The 23,891-nt window shown below is 41.1% G+C and overlaps 1 protein-coding gene across 1 annotated transcript in view; it reads left to right on the top strand.

Moving 5' to 3' along the window:
• LOC307205699 (uncharacterized protein) overlaps window positions 1–23,891 on the top strand; it is a 330,448-nt gene that overhangs the window by 10,890 nt on the left and 295,667 nt on the right. The window lies entirely within an intron of this gene.

Here is a 23,891-nt window from a genome sequence, read left to right as displayed (position 1 = left end):
ACCCGGAAGTGTCTCCGGACAGCGCTGGCCCCTGGCCTCTTAAGTGAGATGGGCGCACAACCCCAGAGTCTGTCAAGACTGGCCCGTACGGGCAGGGGTACCTTTACCTTTACCTTTTAATGCTTCTAGAGGAGTAACAGTGCTCTGATTTTTGTGTTATCAACTGTGCCTGCATCTGAGCTCTAACTGCCTTGTCAAAGACTGTATATTTCCATTTCTTTCCCATTTAACTATAACTTCTACATTTTCCCTGTGTGTGCGCGCTCACACAAGCTATATACATCACACATACTATTGGCATCCATTCTACTCACATTCTACTCACCTCCTACCCCCACCCCACCAATTTCCCTATGTCTGAAATGTTTGCAAATGTGTACAAAATCCCGAAATAATAATCTTTTTGTTCAAAAAGGGGGAGGATGTTAAATTCTAGATATATCGGTCCCATTTTAGAAAGAACACAAAGTAATTCGAATCTCCAGAATTTGGGGAGAAATGTTACAATCCTATAGAGAAACTGGAATGAAGAGAATTTCTTTTAGAGATCCTTCTGTTAACTGCTAACTTTCAAAGCAGAAACTGGTAGTGCTTGTAAACAAATATGGCAAATATCCCCCTCTGCATGACAGCATTTCTTTATATTTCTGATTACAGATCAATGATTCAGATCTACCAACATATTCTAGCCTCAATATTTGCTGTAAAGGAGCTTAACGGAAATCCTAAGATTTTGCCTAATCTCACCCTGGGCGTCCATATCTACAATAGCTATTTCAATCCAAGATGGACCTATCAAGCCTCACTGGAGGTCTTCTCCACCCAGGGCAGATTCATTCCTAACTACAAATGTGATAATGTCAACAATCCAGTAGCTGTCATTGGGGGACCCACCTCTGAAGTTTGTTTCCACATGGCAGACATCCTGTGCATCTACAAGATTCCACAGGTAATACATGTGTGTGGAACTGGAGAGTTTATGAGAGCATCAGCCACATCCCTTGGTTTCAGATATTGATTTGTACATTGAAAATAGGAATTGCTTCCAAAATACCATATTTAACAGTGGAAGTTTTGACAGGTTGTCCCTTTAAATGTTTTAAGGGGTGAACCTTTATTGAGAGAATACAGTGGTTGGGAGCATTTGGGGGGGGGGGTTGTTGGTGTGTGTGTGTGTTATAGTGCTTTGCGAAGACTTGTTGACACACTTGTGGCCATGCTTATGGTTGCACTAGCATACCAGTATCTAGTCTTACCTGCAAGATCTGCCATTAGATCCCAATGTACTTTCTGTCCACCTCACTATAAGACCTATAGGATTAGCCAATGTAGGATTAGCCAATGTGGTGTCTTCCACTTATGAAAAGCATGTAGGTTATGGGTGATAGCCAATTAAGTCAGACAAAGAATCACCTCTGTGTATGACTTATGCTATATGTCAGAAACACTTAACATTCCATCGGCAAACAATCAAAGGTATCTCCAAAGAAGATTCCTTTAACACGATCTGGTCTCCCTTTTTCTCTTTTATTGAAGAAGAACAGGATATTTTAATGCCACCATCATCACTGAGGTTTCTGTGGAGGGGACATATTCCTTGGAAATGCCTGGTATTGTAACTGTATTGTAACTTTTGAATAAATGTGGGTTGTTGTTTTTTTAAAAAGAAACATTTAAGTTAACTAAGATCAGTTATTTTTGAATTCAGAAGGCTGTATTTCCTTAAAATGAATACAATCCTTAGATCAGGCACAGCCAAAATGTTTGCCCTCTAAAAACAATTCTCACAGTATCTGACCATTGGCCATGTTGACTGGGACTTATGGGAACTGGAGTCCAAAAACATCCCGTCTAACCCTAAATTACACTGATTTCCCCCTATTTTCCTTAGTTCATCTATGGCACTGCTCCAGTGATAAATAAGAAAAGTCAGACTGTCCTCTACCACCAGATGTTTCCAGATGTGGATCATCAATATAAAGGGATTCTTCAGTTACTGCTTCATTTCAGGTGGACATGGATTGGGGTGTTATCTGCACATGATGACAACGGAGAGAAATTCATACATACAGTGGTTCCCATGTTTGCTCAGAGAGACATCTGCTTTGACTTCATTTTATCAATGCCCCAAATATCTTACTCCAATGACTTTGATAAGAAAATTGATGAGGCAATAAAAACATGCAGTGTTATCAGGAATAGCACTGTTAATGCAATGATCGTTCATGGTGAAATTGATACCATGGTAGGTTTGAGAATGTTGCCTGTTTATACTGACTGGGGTAGATCAACAAATGACAAAAGTAAAATCTGGATTATGACATCCCAGATGGGTTTCACATCAGTTTCCTTTCAAAGAAATTGGGACATAGATTTCCTTCATGGTTCTATCTCCGTTGCCGTTCACTCTAAGGAGGTAATAGGATTCCAGAAATTTCTTCAGATGATAAAACCTTCTTCAGGAAACCAATATGACTTTATCAGAGAGTTTTGGGGAGACGCATTTGAATGTTCTTTCCTCAATCCCATGACAGACATAGACAATGGAAAAATCTGCACTGGAAGGGAGAAACTGGAGACTCTGCCTGCCTCTGTTTTTGAAATGAGCATGACGGGCCACAGCTACAGTGTTTACACTGCTGTCTTTGCTGTGGCACATGCATTGCATGCCATGCATTCATCAAGGTTCAAGCACAGAGCAATGGTGGATGAAGGAAGAATGAAGATTCTGAGTCAACAGCTGTGGAAGGTAATGTTCTGAGCACACTAAGAATGTAGGAACGTAAGAGCATAGAATCATAGAATTATAGAGTTTGTAGAGACCTGAAGAGTCATCTAGTCTAACACCCAGGAATCTCAGATAAATCATCCATGACAGATGGCCATCCAACCTCTGCTTAAAAATCTCCAAGGAAGGAGAGTCCACAACTTCCCAAGGGAGACCATTCCACAACTGAACAGCCCTTGCTGTCAGAAAGTTCTTCCTGATGTTTAGTCAGAATCTCCTTTAATGCAACTTGAAGTCATTTGTTCAGGTCTTACCCTCCAGAAAAGGAGAAAACAACCTTGCTCCATTTTCCATTAGACAGCCGTTAAGATACTTGAAGATGGCCATCAGTCTCCTCTTTTCCAGGCTAAACATCCCCAACTCCCTCAATCTGGGACAACTCCCTCAATCAGGCAGGAGAAAGCAATCTTGCTGCATCTTCCATGTGAAATCCTTCAATTATTTGAAGATGGCTATCATATCTGCTCCCAGTCTCTTTTCCAAGCTAGACATGTCTAGCTCCTTCAACCGTTCCTCATAAGGGTTGGTTTAGAGACCATGGATCAATCTGTTCCTGTCTCTTCCTTCTGCTGATGGGCGGAGGGCAGGAATCATTCTATGCATGTCTACTTGACATATTTTTTGTTTCTAAATCTTAATATAAATTTGAATTTGGATGGATCCAGCTTTAGTCATTCTTAGGGCAAACTTTTCGTTAGATAGATTCATCAAAATCCCCATGATTTCCTCATGAATTGCTATTTCTTTCCTTGCCAATTTAGCTCAACCAGTTTGTAAGAAGCATCTCATTTAATACTAGTGCTGGAGGAAAAGTATCCTTCAATGAAAATGGTGAGATAGAGGCTGGATTTGATATTATGAATTGGCTCACCTTCCCAAACCAGTCTTTCTGCAGAGTCAAAGTTGGAAGCATAGACGCCATGGCTCCTCAAGAAGAAGTGCTCACTATTTCTGAGGAAGCCATTGTGTGGCCCAACAGGTTTAACCAGGTAAGGTCCATTCATGTATTGGGGGCTATTCATTAGTCCCATCTTCAATTTTCAACAGTTCAGATACTGGCATAGCTCTGCTCATCTATAGCTTTAGTGTACACATGGGGACATGGGTGCAGAAGTCTTCTTTGCTGTGTCAGTTGGGTGATGTCACCCATCCAAACCCTTCTTTTCATCAAATAAAATATTCTCCTTGGAAAACTTTAATATTTAAAGAATTTGTAGACATTTGTCCTGGGACTTCCGGGTTGGCGCCTCCGGCAATGGCTGAGCTCCTCCGATTGGGAGGAACTTACTCTGTGAAAAACAGGGTCTGACCGCCATGGCGAAGGCGGAGACCCACTGAAATCACAGGTGGAAGAAGCCTGTGAACCTGGGATTCGGCTGGCACCTTTTGCGCCTCCCCTACTCATGGGGAAACCCTGTTTAGGGGATCCAGAGCGACGTGGGGTGAGCGGTGTGGTGCTCTGAATCGACTGCTTCTTTCACGGAGTGAAGCCGCATTGCTGTTGCTGGAGAGCACTGGCTTTTTCCTGTGGACAATTGGATTTTAAACAACTACCCGTGAGTAGAACGGAAAATTGGATTTTTAAGTACCTTAATTCGGCGCTGAAGCGGGAAGGTCATAAACAGGAAGTCTGCCTTCCACTTTTGTAAATAGACTGAAGAAAGACATTACAAGCTAAAGTCTTTGAAAGCTTTTGATAAAGGATTAAATCTCCATCGGTTAAAAATACAAAAACCCCCTTGGAAGCAGGTGAAGAGGGGGGAATTTTGAACCTAGTAAGCCTGCAGGTGTGAGGGGAAAATCAAAGTACCACAGCTCTCAACCTGGGAACGGCTGCCAGATGACGCTTGGGGAAAGTTTACTGACAGAACGGATTTGACAGCTAGCTAAAATAAGAGCAAGATACTGTTTCCATTGTCCTCTTCTGCATTTAAAATGGAGAAAAAGTAACTGAAAATTGAAACTATGATTATTGCCTGAGTTGTGCTTGAAAGAAATGATACAAGTGGAGACTGTTTCCCTCTAGAGGGAGCCTTTGAAATTGTTATAGGAGTGTAACTGGGAGGTCTCCAGCAGCAAGATAAAGATTCGGAGAACCAGAGATTGACTTTGGACCATTCAAAATGTTGATAGGAGAAGTTATTTTGACTGCATTATGCAAGACAAACTATTTGCTGGAAGAGATTCATAAAAAGATGGATGATATGACTTTTAAAATGGATAATTTGGAACAGAAAGTGACTAATATGAGACAAGCAAGCACCAACACAGAAATAATTCAGGACCTGGCACAGGAACCTATCTTGGCAGAACAAATGGTGGAGGAAAAGGAGAAAGTCATTGTTTTTGAACCTAAAATAACACAAGCGGGATCCTTAGTTCTACAGAAGCAAACTGAGGACTATAAATCGAGGCTTTTTATGATTGAATCTAGAAAAAGCCAGATTTTGAGGATTGGATCCTGGCTTGGACTGAAGAAGGAAAGTTGGAAAGATCTCTTTATCCAGGGATTAATTGACTTTTGGGACATGGACTTGGATTTGAAGGAGATTGAAGTTTTGGGGGCCTTTGGATCTGGAGGAATCTTGAAATATGTCCTGAAACACTGTACAGACCCTAGCTTCAACTGTGGAAATTTGGTTGAACTGTCCAGAAGGTATAAAAGTAATGTTAGGATGGAGTTCTCTCGAGATTTGCTCTCTAGCTTTAAAGAGTATGAAGAAGATCTGCGGAAGGGACATGGAAAAGAGTTAAGAGCCTCGGACATAAGATCTCCAGGTTGATGGACTATATGGAATTGACAGAAAGGACTGGCAGAATCCGAAACCAGGGAGAGGAGTTGATGGAAGAAGATTGGAAAACTTAAAGTTTATATATAGAAATATCACAAAATTAATGAGTGATAGAAAAATGATGGATTGATATTTTATGGATTTAGCAGAAATGTTATAAGGAGTTAAACACATACAAGCATTTTAGTTTTAATGTTAAAATAAGGTTAAAGGGGGGGAGAAAAAAATTGGTGAAAGGAGGGAAAGTAAAGTTACATTATATTGAGATAAATTACAGAACAAAAATTAGAAAAGATGGAAAGTATTTGCTGAAATAGATAATTGAATTAGAATACAAAAAAGGGAGGTGTGAGGAGGTCAAGGAAATAAACGAATGAAAAATAAGTTGGGAAGATTAGTTGTGGTTTTTTTTGTTTTCTTCTTCTTCTTTTTTTCTCTTTCTCTTGTTGTGATGTGTTGTTTTGTTTTTGTTTGGTGTTATTGTTTTTATTTTTGCTTTTTGTAACCCTTGAAAATTTTAATAAATATTATTATTATTATTATTATTATTATTATTATTATTATTATTATTATTATTTTAAAAAAGACATTTGTCCTGAAAGGTTGTAATCAAGGATTAAACTACAAGGAATACATTGAACATACTTCTAAACATCACCAAGAAATGTAGAAGTATAAACACAAAAAATGAATAAAAATAGGCTTAAAATTATAAGCAAACTATAACCAAGCAAAAACAACCAATTGCATCGGAGGGACAGGAAATTATAGTAACCTGCATTTCAATGTGTTCCAAAATATGAGATGGTGCATAGAGTTCCCATTTTTTATCCTATGGATAAGTATTACCAGTAGTAGAAAAGGTTCTATGAAGCCTCTGCATTCTAAATTCCAGATGTATTGCTACTTTGGAAACCTAACATAAACTCAACACATTTCCACATGGATACCAGTATAACGAGATGAGATATAAATGTTGGAGTTCAATAATGTTTACACATTTATTAAAGAGTCAAAGGTGTTTGCATTGAAGATCTGATTTTATTAAACTGCCTCAACCTCACCTCCAAAGTGAGTGTTAACCACCTGGCATGAGGCAATAGATACACGACCCCCATCATACCCCATAGGAATAATCCAACCACACTCTGAGCGCTATAAGAGTTGTTCCAGTTATTGCTGGTTCCTCATGGCCCTCACATTGAAATATGTGTTTAGAGAAGACTGGCCAAATCTCCAACCCCAAAGATGGTTTGCCTTTCATGGGTGAGAAGGTGAGGCTGTCTGGCCCAAGATTCCCCAGAGTGGCTGGGGCTCATCAATATTCATTTTTTTTCCTCTTTTTCCATACTCACCCAGCATCTGGAATGTACTAGAATAGCTTGGACAAGTGAAATATCACAGAAACGACAAACCAAACAGGACTGGTATCACTGTAAAGTGTAAGGGGAAAATTATTTTAAGCATGGCTCTCTCTTTTCTGAGAGTGATTGGCTGTCCTGCATGAGATAGAATCATAGAATTTTATCATTGGGAGGGACCCCAAGGGATTTCAGTTGAAGCATACATGGCAGACACTGTAACACTGCAGAATTTCACCATCTAGTAAACATCCTCCTCTTTCATCTGTGGACAGGCACAGCCTCTTTCTCTTTGTAATGACAATTGCCCCTTGGGTTATCATAAGGCAAAGAAGGAAGGGATGCCATTTTGCTGCTATGACTGCCTTCCATGTTCAGAAGGGAAGATTTCCAACCAAACAGGTAAGGAAGTCATGTCCAGAGTCTATGGACACTAATGGGGTCACTAACCATCAATTGGAAAGGTTATGTAGAATTTAAGGATGGTTAGAATCAAAGAGTTAGAAGGGCCATCCAGTCTAACCACCACTAATAATAATAATAATAATAATAATAATAATAATAATAATAGATTGATTGTTTTCTACCTCACCCATCTGGCTGCGTTCCCCAAGCCACTCTGTGCAGCTCCCAACAGAATATTAAAAACACGATAAAACATCAAACATTAAAAACTTCGCTAACAGGGTTGCTTTGAGGTGTCTTCTAAAAGTCAGATAGTCATTTATTTCCTTGACATCTGATGGGAGGGCATTCCACAGGGCGGGCACCACTATCAAGAAAGCCCTCTGCCTGGTTAATGACATGAGGGCAGCACCTTACATTTGTCATTATGTAGATAAAAATAGGATTCACAGCCCCACATGTGCCAATCATTATGTTGGGGGTGGGGGGCAAGGACATGAACCACACACAAAATGGAGATAGAAAAGTCTGCTTTGGGAATGCTACATTTTTCAGAACTTCAAAATCCCTTTAAAAATACCTGCACAGGCAACCTCCCAGACAAGACCAATAAGGACAGAATATGCTAAGTGCTGTTGGAATGCAAACTGACATGTTGCGAGGAGTGGATTGAAAGCAGGATAAGAGAGGAAGTGGAAGGGTATCCTGTACTTTCAGGAGGTGTTTTTTTCCACCTAAGAAAGAGAGAGATGATAACAGAAATGGAAAGGAAGAGAATGACTGCTGAAAGTGTATAAGCTAAAACAGAAAGGCAAATAGAAATATTCTGCATACTTCTAACTGATAATATCTTTGAAGAGAAGCCACCCTCGGTCATAGGACTCAGCTTCTAAAATGGAGGTGGGCATAAAGACCCAGGTGGCCCATGGAACATCCCATAGTTTGGCATCTTACAAATTGCATGAGGAGACCACTTAATTCTTTGCCAGATTTGAACCTGTAAAGTCTCATTCATATTGTTGTAATGCTATCTTGATAATTTTAGTGCAATGCACATAACTCTGCCATGTACAGAAACCAAACTTTTCTTTTTCAGATATGGACGACTGCTTTCCATGTCCACAAGATCATTACCCAAACCTAGAACAGGATTCATGCATTCCAAAATGCATCAGTTTCTTGTCTTATACAGAGCCTTTGGGGATCAGTCTGGCCACTTTGGCTCTTTCGTTTTCCTTCATCACAGCTTTGGTGCTTTGCATCTTCATTAAGCACTGGGACACTCCCATCGTCAAAGCCAACAACCGGAGCCTCACCTTCTCCCTCCTCATTTCCATCTCCCTCTCCTTCCTTTGCTCACTGCTCTTCATCGGTCAGCCTGACAAGGTGACCTGTCTCCTTCGACAAACTGTTTTTGGCATCATCTTTTCAGTGGCAGTTTCTTGCGTGCTGGCCAAGACAACCACCGTGGTTCTTGCTTTCACGGTCACCAAACCCATGAGGAAATGGGTGGGGAAAAGACAGACTCTCTCCATTGTTTCCTCCTGCTCTTTTATTCAAGCCACTCTTTGTGGTGTGTGGCTGACAACTTCTCCCCCATTCCCAGATTTAGACATGCACTCAATGACTAAAGAAATCCTTCTGGAATGTAATGATGGCTCAGTCACCATGTTCTACTGTGTCTTAGGCTACATGGGTGTACTAGCTATTGTCAGCTTCACTGTAGCTTTCTTAGCCAGGAAGTTGCCTGACAGTTTTAATGAAGCCAAATTCATCACCTTCAGCATGCTGGTCTTTTGTAGTGTTTGGCTGCCCTTCGTTCCCACCTATCTGAGCACAAAAGGGAAATACATGGTGGCTGTGGAGATCTTCTCCATCTTAGCTTCCAGTGCAGGCTTACTGGGGTGTATATTCTTCCCAAAATGCTACATTATTGTGGTGAGGCCTGAACTGAACAACAAGCAGCAGCTGAGAAGAAGAAAGAATTGACACATCTAATATTCTGTAGCCCTCATCCCTTGGTCAGGAGGAAACAGAGGAACTTCACATAGCTGCAAGAAACATGTTTGAGTGCATTTATTTGGGAGTCATCACATTACATTTTAACTTTAAAGGATGTCTGCATTGCTGTTGCATGAGTTGTGGCCACATTGAAAATGTGTTGTGCTAAATAGACGAGTATTTAACAAGGAGACCTCTGTGGCAAGAGAATAAAATTGAGGAAACTGCAGTGCTGAAAGATCTTCTGTCATTTTAATACAGTAATTATTTTCTCCCCCATGTGTTTGCATTTGTTAAACTCCGCAATCAGGAATAAATGTATATACACACTGAAGTGTTTTCTCTCTCTGCCTCTATGATACAAACTGATTGGGTCTGTGATATTCTTTCTAGGGAGAGTGGGGAATTTGATTTGGTTTACGCTGAAAGCCCAGTGCACCTAATTTGCACTTTCCTGAAGTCTCAGGTAGTGTCAGAGGCTAGAAGTGCCTTTCAGCAACTGTAATTGGTTCAATAACTTATATATATATATATATTTTAATAATTTTTATTAACAGTTTTGTTTAAAATTACAATGCCAATAAACAATACAATATAACATCTCTTGACATAGTTCTCTTCACTTCTTTGGACTCCCTCACATCTCCCGCTCCTGCGTTCCTGTTTATAAATTTTTTTCCAGCAAATTTATCCCCTTATTTCTATTCTTATTATCTACTTTTCCAATGTTATATCTCTGATTTTAACTATCCTTTATTCAAATCTTAAAAAATTTAAATATAACCTACAACTTCCGAAATTTTTTATCCTTTCTTAAATTTAGCTTATCTTCATAATTCACTTCATCTAGCTTAATGGTGCCAAGTTGTTTATACTCTCGCATCCTTCTTAACATTCATACAATTTACAATATTTTTGTAGATAAATCTTGAATTTTTTCCAGTCTTCTTCCACCGTCTCTTCTCCCAGGTCTCGGATTCTGCCAGTCATCTCAGCCAGTTCCATATAGTCTATCAGTTGCATCTGCCATTCTTCCAGTGTGGGTAGATCTTGAGTTTTCCAATGCCTAGCGACAAGTATCCTTGCTGCTGTTGTTGCGTACATAAAAAATGTTCGGTCCTTCTTTAACACGTTCTGGCCGACAATACCCAAAAGGAAGGCCTCTGGTTTCTTAGGAAAGGTATACTTAAATACCTTTTTCAGCTCATTATATATCATTTCCCAGAAAGCCTTCACTCTAGGGCAAGTCCACCAGAGGTGAAAGAATGTTCCTTCACTTTCTTTACATTTCCAACATTTGTTATCAGACAAATGGTATATTTTTGCAAGTTTGACTGGGGTCATGTACCATCTATATATCATTTTCATAACATTTTCTTTCAAAGCATTACATGCAGTAAAATTCAGCCCAGTAGTCCACAACCTCTCCCAGTCCTCAAACATAATGTTATATCCAATGTCTTGTGCCCACTTTATCATAGCCGATTTAACCGTTTCATCTTGTGTATTCCACTTCAACAGCAAGTTATACATTTTTGAAAGTACCTTAGTCTTAGGCTCTAACAGTTCCATTTCTAGCTTCGATTTTTCCACCTGGAATCCTAACTTTTTATCAAGTTTGAAAACTTCTTTAATCTGAGCGTAGTGTAACCAATCTCGCACTTTGTCTTTCATTTTCTCCTGACTCTGCAATTTCCAATTATCTCCATCTTTTTCTAATATTTCCCAATACTTCGGCCATTTGGCCTCCATATTGAGTCTTTTCCGGGCCTTAGCTTCCAATGGTGAAAGCCACCTTGGAGTTTTGTTTTCCAATAAGTCTTTGTATTTTGTCCAGACATTAAACACTGCTTTTCTGACAATATGGTTCTTGAAAGTCTTATTGATCTTAACCTTGTCATACCATAAATATGCATGCCAACCAAAAGCATTATTAAAACCTTCCAAATCTAATACATCAGTGTCTTCGAGAAGCAGCCAATCTTTTAGCCAGCAGAAAGCTGCAGCTTCATAGTACAACCTTAAGTCTGGCAGGGCAAAGCCCCCTCTTTCTTTCGCATCAGTTAATATCTTAAACTTAATTCTGGGCTTTTTGCCCTGCCAGACAAATTTAGAAATATCTCTCTGCCACTTCCGAAAGCACTCTGTTTTGTCCACAATTTGCAAAGTTTGAAACAAGAACAGCATTTTTGGCAATACATTCATCTTTATAGCAGCGATTCGGCCTAACAAGGAAAGTTTCAATCTTGTCCAGCTTTCTAGGTCTCTCTTAATTTCTGGGTTCAATAACTTATAATGGCAATGGCACCCACCTGAGAGGTGCTGGAACTGAGTTCCAGCTGTAAAAAAAACAACAACCCTGGTTGTGAGAATAAAACATGGGGAAGGTACACAGAACACATATGCTACCTGGAATTCCTGGGAGGAAAGGTGGGCTACCAAAGCAACAAGTATATAAATGGGTCAGGTGCTTGGTTGACTTTTTCAATATTCTGGTTAATTGCATGACTGTGGACCTGGAGTTGGTTAGAGTGTGGCACTGATAATGCCAAGGTTGCAGGAATGACCCCCATACAGGACAGCTGCATATTCCTGCCTTGCAGGGGGTTGGACGTTATGATCCTCAGGGTCCCTTCCAACAGTTCTATGTGTCTATGGTTCACATTCCGATTTTGAAGTATTGTAGGTATAAAAGAGTGAGTCAGGTGGTAGCTTTTAATGCCACATAAAAATACAGATCTTGTAAATCTATTTTATACTATTTCCCTCTCCTTAAGGTCTCATTTTTAAGGTGTTTTTCTTTTGTTCACTCTTTTGAAACCTATACAAGTATAGGCTTCTGCATCTCTAGCTGTGAGAGTGAGCAGGACGTAACAGAACTGAGATGTGCTAGAGAACAAATCAGTCCATTTAACATCCATATCACAAGCAGTCTGGAGATTACAGCCACCGCACTGAAATTTGTCTGTGAGCTCCATTGCACATGTGTATCTGTTGTCTCTATTGGTTTTCATTTCTTCTCAGAAGTTGCACATTCCCTCTACTTTTGATCACCTGCCAGTAGCTAAAGCATAAAGATCAAGGTCTTCCTAAACCCCAAACTGGCTATGTCTGCTGACAGTTATGTTGGATCTACATGCTATTCTCTTGACAGCAGCACCATGAAATACGATATTAATGCTCTCGTTGAGTGATTCAGCAGGATGGTGGTTCTATCGGTATGCTCAGTAGATGCACATCTTGATCATTCTCCAGACTGCAAATCTAGTGAATTGACTACATGTTTCTGGTGCCTGATACTATGGGTTGTATCCAACATTAGTCATACTCAGAGTAGACCCATTGAATTCATGGACCTAAATTAGTTATTCCATTAATGTAAATGGGTCTGCTCTAAACATTACTGTCAGAGCTGCCCAAGGTCCCAGCTCACAGAGGACCAACGCCAGGTCGTCGTTATATACAAAAGTCTTTATTGAAGTTCAGTTTCCATTCCAAAGCCGTAGCGCGCAGCTCTACGTCTTAAACCCTAGACCGCCGAAGTTCCGTCTGAATCTCCTCCCCCCTGACACCAGTTTAAGATTCTCGCCCTGCTCCACCTCTTCCTCTGCTTTCTTCTCCTCTGCGTCCTCCTGTCCGCTGGGACATTCCCCTTTCTGGACTCTTCTGACGCTGAGTCCCCTGACTCCTCCCCCTGTCTCTGGCGGGCTTTAGGACCCGGCTCCCAATCCTCGTTCTCTGCTGCCCCGCGCGCCTGTACTTTTGAACTTGGCTCTCGCGCCAACCCAGTGACCTTCCTCCTGACCGTTACACTGCTTCTGTCACTGCTTCCCTCTTCCGGGATGCTAGCCGGACCTGACCTCCCCTCCGTTGCCTGACTCTCCGATGGAGGCGTGGTCAGCCCTGACTCCTCTTCTCTCCCTGCTGGGGGAGACGCTACCCCCGATACCTGGGACTCTTCCCCCCCACTATGCTCAGGTGGGGAAGCTGGTCCTGATCTCCAACTGCTGCTCTGGGAGTCCCCGCTGGTCCCTTGCTTCTGGAGTGTCCCCCTTGGGACCCCCCTTGCCCTGGCCACCGGCGCCACCTTCCGTGAATCTTCCGATTCGCTGGAGAGGCTCATGGAATCTCTCGGGCCACTGTCATCTTCTCCTACGCTGCCCTCAGATTCTTCCCCTTCGCTCTCCATCTCCCCTCTTCCCTGTGCTTCTGCTCCTGAGCCCCTGACAATTACTGACTTTGAATACAACCCTGTGCATTTCTTGCTAATATATTCAACTCTTATCTAACCATGCTGGTTACTCAATGGCCATTGAAGTTTTCACCTGGATTTCCAAAAGTATTTCTTTCTTTAAAAAAACTTCTAAATATGAGACTTTTTATGTAGACTTTGCAAAAAAGTCGTTTGTGGTTGATTATTCTTATTCCAGGCTCACTTGTTTTCTGGGGGGCTTTTCAGTTGCTCTTGGTTATTACAAGCTGATGCCTCTCTTGCTGTCCATGTGATGAAGACCACAGAAGACCTGCTGAGATCAGATAAACATGTTGTCCTCATCGTCTCACAGAATCTGTGATTCTAAATAGGCAATTATTGTTCTTCCTAACTATCAAATTAAACATGATGACTTCTACTTTTCCACAAAGTCCCAAAGGAGCTTCAGTACTAATCAGCAGCAAAACCATGCACAGAAGAAGGAAGTATGCTGTTAATAAACCTTGTATCATTCCATGCTGGAGCTAGAGAGAGTCAGGGCTCTTGTCAGTTTGATCATTGATACTTTATCTTGTGCAGTTTGAGATGTGCATCAAGCAACTGTGTGTCCATTCAAGCCATGCTTGAAGATAATGAGTATGAATGGGTGTGGAGAAGAATTTTTTTCTTGCAAGTTAGTGGCATCTGTAGTATTAGTACTAGTGTTTTTGCCTCAGGTAGTGTGCAAGATTCCAGGTGTCAAATGTGGCACCAGTGACCCTCTTCCTATTCTTCATAAGTTCCACCATCCAGGAGATCTCACCATTGCTGGCATCGTGTCTATGATGTACATGTTTTCCAAACCAATAACGTTCATAGAATGTCCCTCAATGGACCTCTTTGATGGAACTTTGTAAGATTTTCAAACTTTCCATTATACGGATCACCAACGTGGCCCTGTGGGGTATGCATGCACCCCCAGAGATCTTCCCTGGTGCCCACAGGGTTCCCCCCTTGCTCCACTGAAATTAATCTTGAAAGGCGCCTTGTATTATTGCCAATAGAATAGGTTGCCCTGTGTGTTTGGTATGTGTTTCTAGTTTGCAAATGGGATTTGGGTTGCCCGATATATTAAATAGCCTGTCCTAGGAATCCCATGGAGGCTTGTGGGTTTTCCATGAGTATCTGGTTGGCCGCTATGTGACTGAGCTCTGGAAAAGATAGATCTAAGGTTAAAACCTCTAAAAACTGTGATTACCATCAAAGGAGTGATTTAACTAATGGTGTTGCAGGGACATCCAGTGGTGATCTTAACTTCCACCTGCCTCTGATTTTCTTGGACACAAAATATTGAAATAATTGGCATTCAATACATTAAAATTCGCCTTAAAAATAGTTTGCTATCCAACAACCAGCTTCTACAGATTATAAATAGCCACAGTCCAAAATGATCATCGATATTTGGAAGCACAATTATTTAAAAAGGGGAGATGCTACCCTTACTAGTAAACTAGCTAAATTATTGAGTCATAAAACTCTCATTATTTTTCAACGAGAAGCAGCTCAGATGAAACATTAGCCCATGTTCTCTCCTGATGTTTAACACCCCCACCCAAATAAGGACATAAGATCCCAAATTAATCTCCCCAGAACTTTCTCTATTCTATCGAAACTTAGCTAAATTTTGTATTTTGATTTTAATGGCAACCTCCAACCCTAAGATCACAGAAAAATTATATAGAAATATAGAAATAGAACCTCTAAGTGGTTTACAAGGAAAGAAGGTAGCGCAAAGTTCACTATTGTAGCCATCAAAACTAGGCCACTGTTCTTAAATGGAAGGTGAGGTATGGTTAAAAATGGTCCATTTTTAATTTTTTCTGATAGTTCAGGGATTCTACACACTCTCATTTTATAAGGTGCAATTGGTGTGTATGGATATGTTTTTAGAAATGAGACAATGTCAAATTCTGAATCCACCGGTGCCATTCTGAAAACAGTGCTAAGAAATTTGAATCTCCAAAATATGACGGGGGCAGGCAACTTTCAATGAGAACTTTGCATACAGGTTCTCTCAAAATAGTACTGGGTGGCTGAGCCCATGTGACAAAAAGCCAACTGTGCATGACAACGGTTCTTCATCCTTGGGATGGAAATAATTTGTAAATCCTCCAATTCTCTCATTTCAGGGTCATGCTACAGATCTACCAGCATGTCCTGGCACTGATATTTGCTGTAGAGGAGATCAATGAAAATTCCAAGATTTTGCCTAATCTCACCTTGGGCTTCCATATCTACAATAGCTATTTCAATCCTAGATGGACGTATCAGGCCTCACTGGAGCTCTTCTCCACCCAGGGCAGATTCATCCCTAACTACAAATGTGATAATGTCAATAATCCAGTAGCTGTCATTGGGGGGCCCATTTCTGAAGTTTGTCTCCACATGGCAGACATCCTGCGCATCTACAAAATCCCACAGGTATGGCGTGCACCAGAGCATGGGAGGATAACAAGTAATTTTCACTTGTGTTTTGGTGATTCGAAGTATTTTTAGGTGGTTTTCAAGGTCAGTTTGTACATTCAGAAAAATTAAGTACTGAATATATCCTTGTCTTCAGAATACAGATTATTTTAATGTGTTGAGCGATCAGTAGAGAAGGGAATTAAATGTTTAAATGTAAAAGGGGAAAGGATCAGCCTGATGTTCTCACAGACATTGAGTCTGAAGAGGTCCACTCCTCCTGGGAAAGCTCCACTACTTAACTTATAAGTTAGCTATATATGTCAGTCCCAAGAAACCTGTCTTAAGGACTTGCATTTCCTCTTTGCCTTGTATATTTCAAACTCAGAGGAGGGATATGGAAGGAACTGTAGGTTTTCTCCAGGGAAAAATTGTAAATAAGCAGCAATGTTTGTTAATGTACACAGAAGTACAAAGTTCTCTTTGCTTATCTTGTACACCTTCATATTATGGAGGTGAAGTTCACATGGGAAATGAAGGTCTGATGTTTTTGAGGAAGGTATCCTTCAACACTCTTTCAGAATGGGAGAGTAAAGGCAAGAATGAGAGAACAAATTTTTAAGAATAGTTTTATTAAAAAAAAATAAAAAAATAAGTGATTCTGCAAACTGCAAGACAAGATCTGATGACATTATATATAACGTATATACACTTATAGATCACTGTCAGACAAATCCAGACATAAAATAAACCCCAAACAAATAAACCGCAGGTATGAGAAGGCTTTAAAAGTAGCAAATAGAACCAATAATAGCATAGAAATGATAGTTAAACAAGACAAGCTTGCAAAAAAATGACCCTCATTTTACCAAGTAGAAGCAATTAAACTATTCCAATATCCTGAGTCCTTGACCATGTTCCTCCTTGCTTGGAAATGAAATCAAGTCAAACTAAATTAATATGGTTCTATTTTGTAATCTAATATTAAGCGTTGCTTTTGACCCTACTCTCTCCAAGCATAGCTGGGGAAGCATAGCAGAAATGGGGAACATTTTCCAGCCCAAGGACCATATTCCCTCCTGAGCAACCTTTTGAGAGCTCTGCAATTGATGGTTGAGGTGAGAGGCAAAAGTGGTAGTGCAATGAATGTAAATGTTACCTTTGTACAGTAGGATAAGTCTTTTTACAGGCACCCCTCTGAATCTTCCTTCCAGACCTCTGTTGAAGGTGTGTAGCAGAGCTAGTGGGGTGGTTGTTCCAGGGCTAGCTTGAGAGCATTGGCAGGTCACACTGTCCAAAGCAGGGTCTGGGGTGTCCTAATCCTGGTGTATATGAATGCTCAGCCTCTTTGTACCTCACAAACACATACACTTGAAATTCTCAGCAGCATTCAATAAATGCAGACTTCTTAATCAAGGTTAAAATCTTCTTTAATGATTGGCCTACAACTTCAACAGAATGAAACAACACAGAATTATCCCCTCCCCCTTTAATTTTGGAAATTTCCTGCTCTTTTGTCCTCCTTTCATTTCTTCAGCTCATATATGGCTCTGCTCCAGTGACCAAGCAGACAACCCAGACTGTTTTCTACCACCAGATGTTCCCAGATGTGGCTCATCAGTATAAAGGGATTCTCCAACTACTGCTGCATTTCAGGTGGACGTGGGTTGGGGTGCTGTCTGTGAGCGATGCCAATGGAGAGACATTTGTAAGCAACATACTTCCCCAGTTTGTCAAGAGAGGGATTTGCTTTGATTTCATTGAAAGATTCCCAGTAATGACTAACTCCAATGACATTGCTGTCATAGTGTCAGAAGGGATGGAAACAAGCAATATTGTCAAGAGAAGCACTGCTGATGCGGTGATCATTCAGGGGGAAATTGATACCATTATAATTTTGAGAATGTTTCACGAGTATTCACAACTTGAGGACACATCAGTAAAAGGAAAAGATAAAGTCTGGATTATGACAACTCAGATGGATTTCGCATCAGTTCCCTTCCAAAGGACTTGGGACATAGGCTTATTCCATGGTTCAATAGTCTTTGCTGTCCATTCAAAGGAAGTGTCAGCTTTCCAGAAATTTCTCCAGATGAGAAACCCTACTTCAGACAAAGAATATGGCTTTATCAAGGTATTTTGGGAAGAAGCATTTAAATGTTTTTTCCCGAGACCTATGGTCAACAGGCGGGATGGTGAGATCTGCAGTGGGAAGGAGAAGCTGGAGACTCTGCCTGCCTCTGTTTTTGAAATGAGCATGACAGGCCACAGCTACAGTGTTTACACTGCTGTCTTTGCTGTGGCACATGCATTGCATGCCATGCATTCATCGAGGTTCAAGCACAGAGCATTGGTGGATGAAGGAAGAATGAAGCTTCTGAGTCAACAGCTGTGGAAGGTAATGTCTTGAGGAAACTTATGCAGGAAACACCACCATATCTGGGAGAACAAAAAGTGGAATCCAGACAGCGTATAAAGCTGTCTATCAAGGCTATTTTGCATCTAACAGCCAAATCCCTTAAGAAATTGAATGCATCACTTGGCATTGTATTCCTTTTAAAAACTGTAAATAATAGGTGCTAGGATTTTTGCAGTGGTTCAGAGGGAATTTGATCATTTCTTCGTATTGATGGAAGCTAGTGTGTGTCATGGGTGTGTGTCTATGTAATAACTTTCATTAGAAGTGTCACACAGGAAGAAAGGATTTAGGCTAATCCTGGCTTCATGTCCTCCAACTTTTCTGTCAACTCCAAGTGTCATCACACAGTTTTGCTCTCAGTCCTGTCATAGATTCCATTTTGTTAAGTTTATCAAACTTAAATAACATGAATAAACAGAGGAAGGCCAATTATATTGAATCAGACCATCGGTCTGTCTAGCTCAGTCTTGTTTACACTGGCTGGCAGCTCCTTGGGACATTGCCAGACCTACCTGGAGATGTCAGAGACTGGACCTGGGATGTGCTGCATGCATAGCACATGCTCTATCACCGAGTTTGTCTTTCCCTATGTAGAGATTATTTATAGCGCACCCATTCTTTTAAATAGGACCTAGAGATGGATGTGTAGACCCTCCCCTAACTTATTCTTTTCCTCAGCCTTCAAGAGCCAGCTCCAAAACAGTTACTGGTCTATCCCCCCCCCCTTCACAATATGCTTTATTCATATGAGTTGAATCCTGAGGAGCAAGTTGAACTCAAGAGCTAACAGATGCTGCTAGATATAAAGGCTATGTTCTACCTCCACAGTTGGAGTCCGTATGCCTCTGACTACTAACTGTTGAGAACCACACTGAGGACAATATTTCTGCACTCTGTTCCGGCTCCCAAGCTTTCCATGGATACCTGGTTGGTCAGTGTGAGAACATGATGCTAGGCTTTGTCGATCATCCTCTGGTATATCTGAGGTTCCACCAAAATACAGATTCATTACCCATATCCTTTAACACCCCAATCTTCTTGTTCTTATATTTCCTTCCAAAATTTAGCTCAACCACTTTGTAAGAAGCGCCTCATTTAACAGCAGTTCTGGTGAAACAATTTCCTTCAATAAAAATGGAGAGTTAGAAACAGGATTTGATATCACCAACTGGGTGACATTCCCAAACCAGTCCTTTCTGAGAGCCAGAGTTGGAAAGATAGACCCCATGGCACCACGGGAAGAAACATTCACCATTTCGGAGAATGCTATTGTGTGGCCCAAGAGCTTTAATCAGGTAAAGGCCATTCAGGTTGTGCTATAGTCAAGCATTCTGTGGTTCACAGGTCGCTCTGGGAACCTTGGATTGAATTTTTTTGGTCAAATGTTTTAAGCAAGCATGTCAAGCAGGTAGAAAAAGAAAGAAAGAAAGAAAGAAAGAAAGAAAGAAAGAAAGAAAGAAAGAAACAAGAAATTATCTGATTCAGGTATAATCCAGCAGGTACAGAAAAGGGAGGCTTGCTCCAGATTGCAAAATGATACAAAATCCTCCTTGATTTCCAATAGCCCTTGAGGTACAAACTTGCAGAAATTAAAACATTCTTTTCTTTCATGTATGGACAGGCACGGCCCCTTTCTATGTGCAATGACAATTGTCACCCGGGGTATCAGAAGGCCAAGAAGGAAGGGAAGCCATTTTGCTGCTATGATTGCATTCCATGTCCGGAAGGGAAGATCTCAAACCAGAAGGGTAAGAAATATCATGCACACAGTTTATCAGGGATATTGACATCAGGATATAGAGATAGTCATTTCCCTTGTGTCAAAAAAGTGTTTCACAATTCTACAATGGTGGTGGTAGCTGCTAATATGAATGAAGATGCAATCTGATAAACTGACATGTAGCCAGCATAGCCCAGTCCAAGAAGCCAAACCCTCCCTGATGATGCCACCTGCACAGCCAGTGGTTTACCTCCAGTATTTTCCTCTCTCTTCCTGGGCCATGACCTTCAACAGGAAGGAGTTATGAAAAGACCACCTGTGCCTCAAGGCTCTTCAGCTTCCTGCCCCAAGTCGCACAGCCCCTTGCTATACATTGAAAGTTGTTGCGGCAGTATTGTTAGTACCCACATGGATCAGAAGGAAAGGATTGTGGTGAGAGGGCTTTACAAGACTTGGCAATTTCTCTACCACATCCTGAATCTTTGCACCTGGAAGACATCACACATGATACATGAATTCCATTCATGAATTGCTTCCTGTAAAACATCTTAAAGGAATCTAACAATAAAATATCAACAGTGGAATGCCACAATTTTCAAAAGGTAATGTCAAAGTGACACAGACCAAACTCATTCATTCGTTTTAAAGACTTATGCCCCACCTTTCAGTCTATTGCCTCTTGAGGTGAAATGCAAAAGAACACCAAGCTACATGTACTCATCCCAGACCCAGCAGCTCAAAATCTTCTATGTGATTGATTGAGCCAAAGTGTGCTTTCTTGCAGCTCTGCAGTACAAAGAAATTGACAATTGGTGCTGTCAACTGCCTTTGTATAGTTGGTGCAGAATGTTCTTGCTGACAGGGAAAGGGTTAACAGTGGTCCCTGCAGCTGATCCTTCAGCAGTCAGTGGAGATGGCAAGGCTGCCCTTCCCCAGACCAAGAGGAGAAGTAGTTTGTTCTACTCCTCCCCAACAAGAAGTAGTAGAGAAAGACATATTCATTGACAGAACTGAGCACCCAGTGCTGCTGGGTTGCTTATCTGTGAGAACAACATCTTTCAAATATTTATATTTCCATTTTTAACCTGACAACATTCATCCAGGTCTTCCTCATATTTAGATTTGATTATTTCAGATCTGATGTTTTCTTTTCCAGACACAGAGAACTGTTTCCAGTGTCCAGAAGATCAGTTTCCAAATGATGACCAGGACTCATGTATTCCAAAATACATAACCTTCCTGACGTATGAAGAACCTTTGGGAATCACTTTGACCGGTTCTGCTCTTTCCTTGTCTTTCATCACAGCTTTGGTGCTGGCAATCTTCATTATGCACAGGGACACTCCCATAGTCAAAGCCAACAACCGGAGCCTCACCTACCTTCTCCTTCTCTCCCTCCTGCTCTCCTTTCTTTGTGTTTTGCTATTCATTGGCCAGCCTGAAAGTCTCACCTGTCTTCTTCAACAAACCGCATTTGGCATAATCTTTTCAGTGGCCATTTCTTGTGTGTTGGCCAAAACCATCCTTGTAGTTCTGGCTTTCATGGCCACCAAACCAGGGAGCAGGATGAGGATGTGGGCAGGAAAAAGACTGTCCATTTCCATTGTTCTTTCCTGCTCCCTTACACAAGTCGCCATTTGCATTGTGTGGCTAGCAATATCTCCTCCGTTCCCAGATTTAGACATGCATTCAGTGACCAAAGAGATTGTATTGCAATGTCATGAAGGATCACCCTTCATGTTCTATTGTGCTCTGGGCTTTATGGGCTTCCTGGCCATGTTCAGCTTCATCATGGCATTCCTAGCCCGGAAGTTGCCTGACAGTTTTAATGAAGCCAAGTTCATCACCTTCAGCATGCTGGTCTTTTGTAGCGTTTGGCTTTCCTTTGTCCCAACGTACTTGAGCACCAAAGGAAAATACATGGTGGCTGTCAAGATCTTCTCCATCTTGGCCTCCAGCTTTGGGATACTTGGCTGCATATTTTCCCCAAAATGCTATATTATTATACTGAGGCCTGAGTTGAATAACAAGGAGCAGTTAAGAAGAAGGAATCATTGAAGCCACTAGAATTCTATGACTTTAGAAAAGCCATGAGTAAACTTTTTGAGATGTCTTCCTGTTTTCTTTGTTGTAAGACACTTGGAGCCTGATTGTTTTTTGTAGAAGGGCTGCCTACAAATAAAATTATGACTGACTGAATGATCATACTTTCTACAAGTCTTCCCAGGACAGAAGTTATGCTAACCAGTCTATGATTTTCAGGACCTTAAGGCCTGAATAATAATAATAATAATAATAATAATAATAATAATAATAACAACAACTCTTATTTATATCCCGCCCTCCCTGGCCCAAGTCGGGTTCAGGGCGGCTAACATCAGATATATAAGATTAGTATAAAATCAAACAATAATTAAATTACCTCCTAAAAACAGGTCAAAATCACATTAAAGTCTAATTAGATGGCTTTCTGCAGGGTTAGGGTTGGGAACAGTAAATGCTCATCAGGCCCAACTGTTTACGCTGTTCTTATATGGGCCTGTGAGAATGGTGAGAGGCCTCTTTCATATTAGTTCTTATACAAAAAGAAAAGGGGAGTCAGGCTGAGCCCTGACCAAAGGCCTGGTGGAACAACTCCATCTTGCAGGCCCTGCGGAAAGATGTCAAATCGCACAGGGCCCTGATCTCTTGTGACAGAGCGCTCCACCAAGTCAGGGTTGAAGAAGTCAAACTCTTCTTAAGTAAGCTTGGAAGTTTCTACATTGCATCACTGGGCAGGCAATGGATAGTCTCCGGCAGACCTTACAAGGTGGGCAACCTCTGGCATGGGAAGAGGTGGAGAGTCTGCTGAGTTGATCCTTGCTCCCTAGGCGCCTCATTACAAATGAACAGAAGTCAGGACTGCAGAGAATACAAACTTAGGGCTGGTTCTCAAGGATATTAAACTCCCTCCACACACAATATTTTTTCGAGAGGATTTCAGACATCATATTATTAACAGGGAATCTTTTGAAACTTTTCTGCTACTTTTGAACTCTGGAAAATACCCACAAAATACACTCATTCTCCCCATTCATATAGACCTCTGAGACCTACACAGAGCAGACAGCCCAACTTCACTTTCAAGTATCATGCATCTAGCATATTATTTGCTTAATGGTCCCTGATTGTGCAAAGCTGAGAATATAAACATCATCGGCCCCTAACTACTATAGTTACAGCCATCTAGTTTCTTGCTACAAATTGCATCACCTGGACCCATTAATTTCCATAACACAACTAGGCGATGACATAAACTGGATGATTGCAGTCATCACATCTAAGTGCCTGAAAACCATAACAATGTGATTATCACCCTTGTAATTATTAACATAGGAACAGAAGACACTTCTCCCCATATGAAGGGACTATGAGCTGCATTATTATTAACGAAAATAAGAGGATCCTACTAATATCCCTTGTATATTTCCAAGGTATGACGAGATAGCCAGCGCTTGGTCAGTCTGATAACACAGACTTTATCCTGCACCATCTGAGCCACAAATCAGCCCCTAGTGTCTCCTTAAGTCAGGCTGCGCAGGCTGCAGTACAGGACTCAGCAAAGGAGAATGTGGGGGTGGGAGAATTTATGTACAAGAAGAATTATTTCATGCAAGATAGTTGGATTTGTACTATGCCTACCAGTGCTTTTGCCTCAGGTAACATGCAAGATTCCTAATATTGAATGCAGCGTCAGTAATCCCCTTCCTA

The sequence above is a fragment of the Podarcis cretensis genome (genome assembly GCF_951804945.1).
Source record: "Podarcis cretensis genome assembly, chromosome: 16".
Lineage (NCBI taxonomy): Eukaryota > Metazoa > Chordata > Lepidosauria > Squamata > Lacertidae > Podarcis > Podarcis cretensis.
The sequence above is the reverse complement of the archived record's forward strand: the minus strand, read 5'-3'. Positions and strand labels throughout refer to the sequence as shown.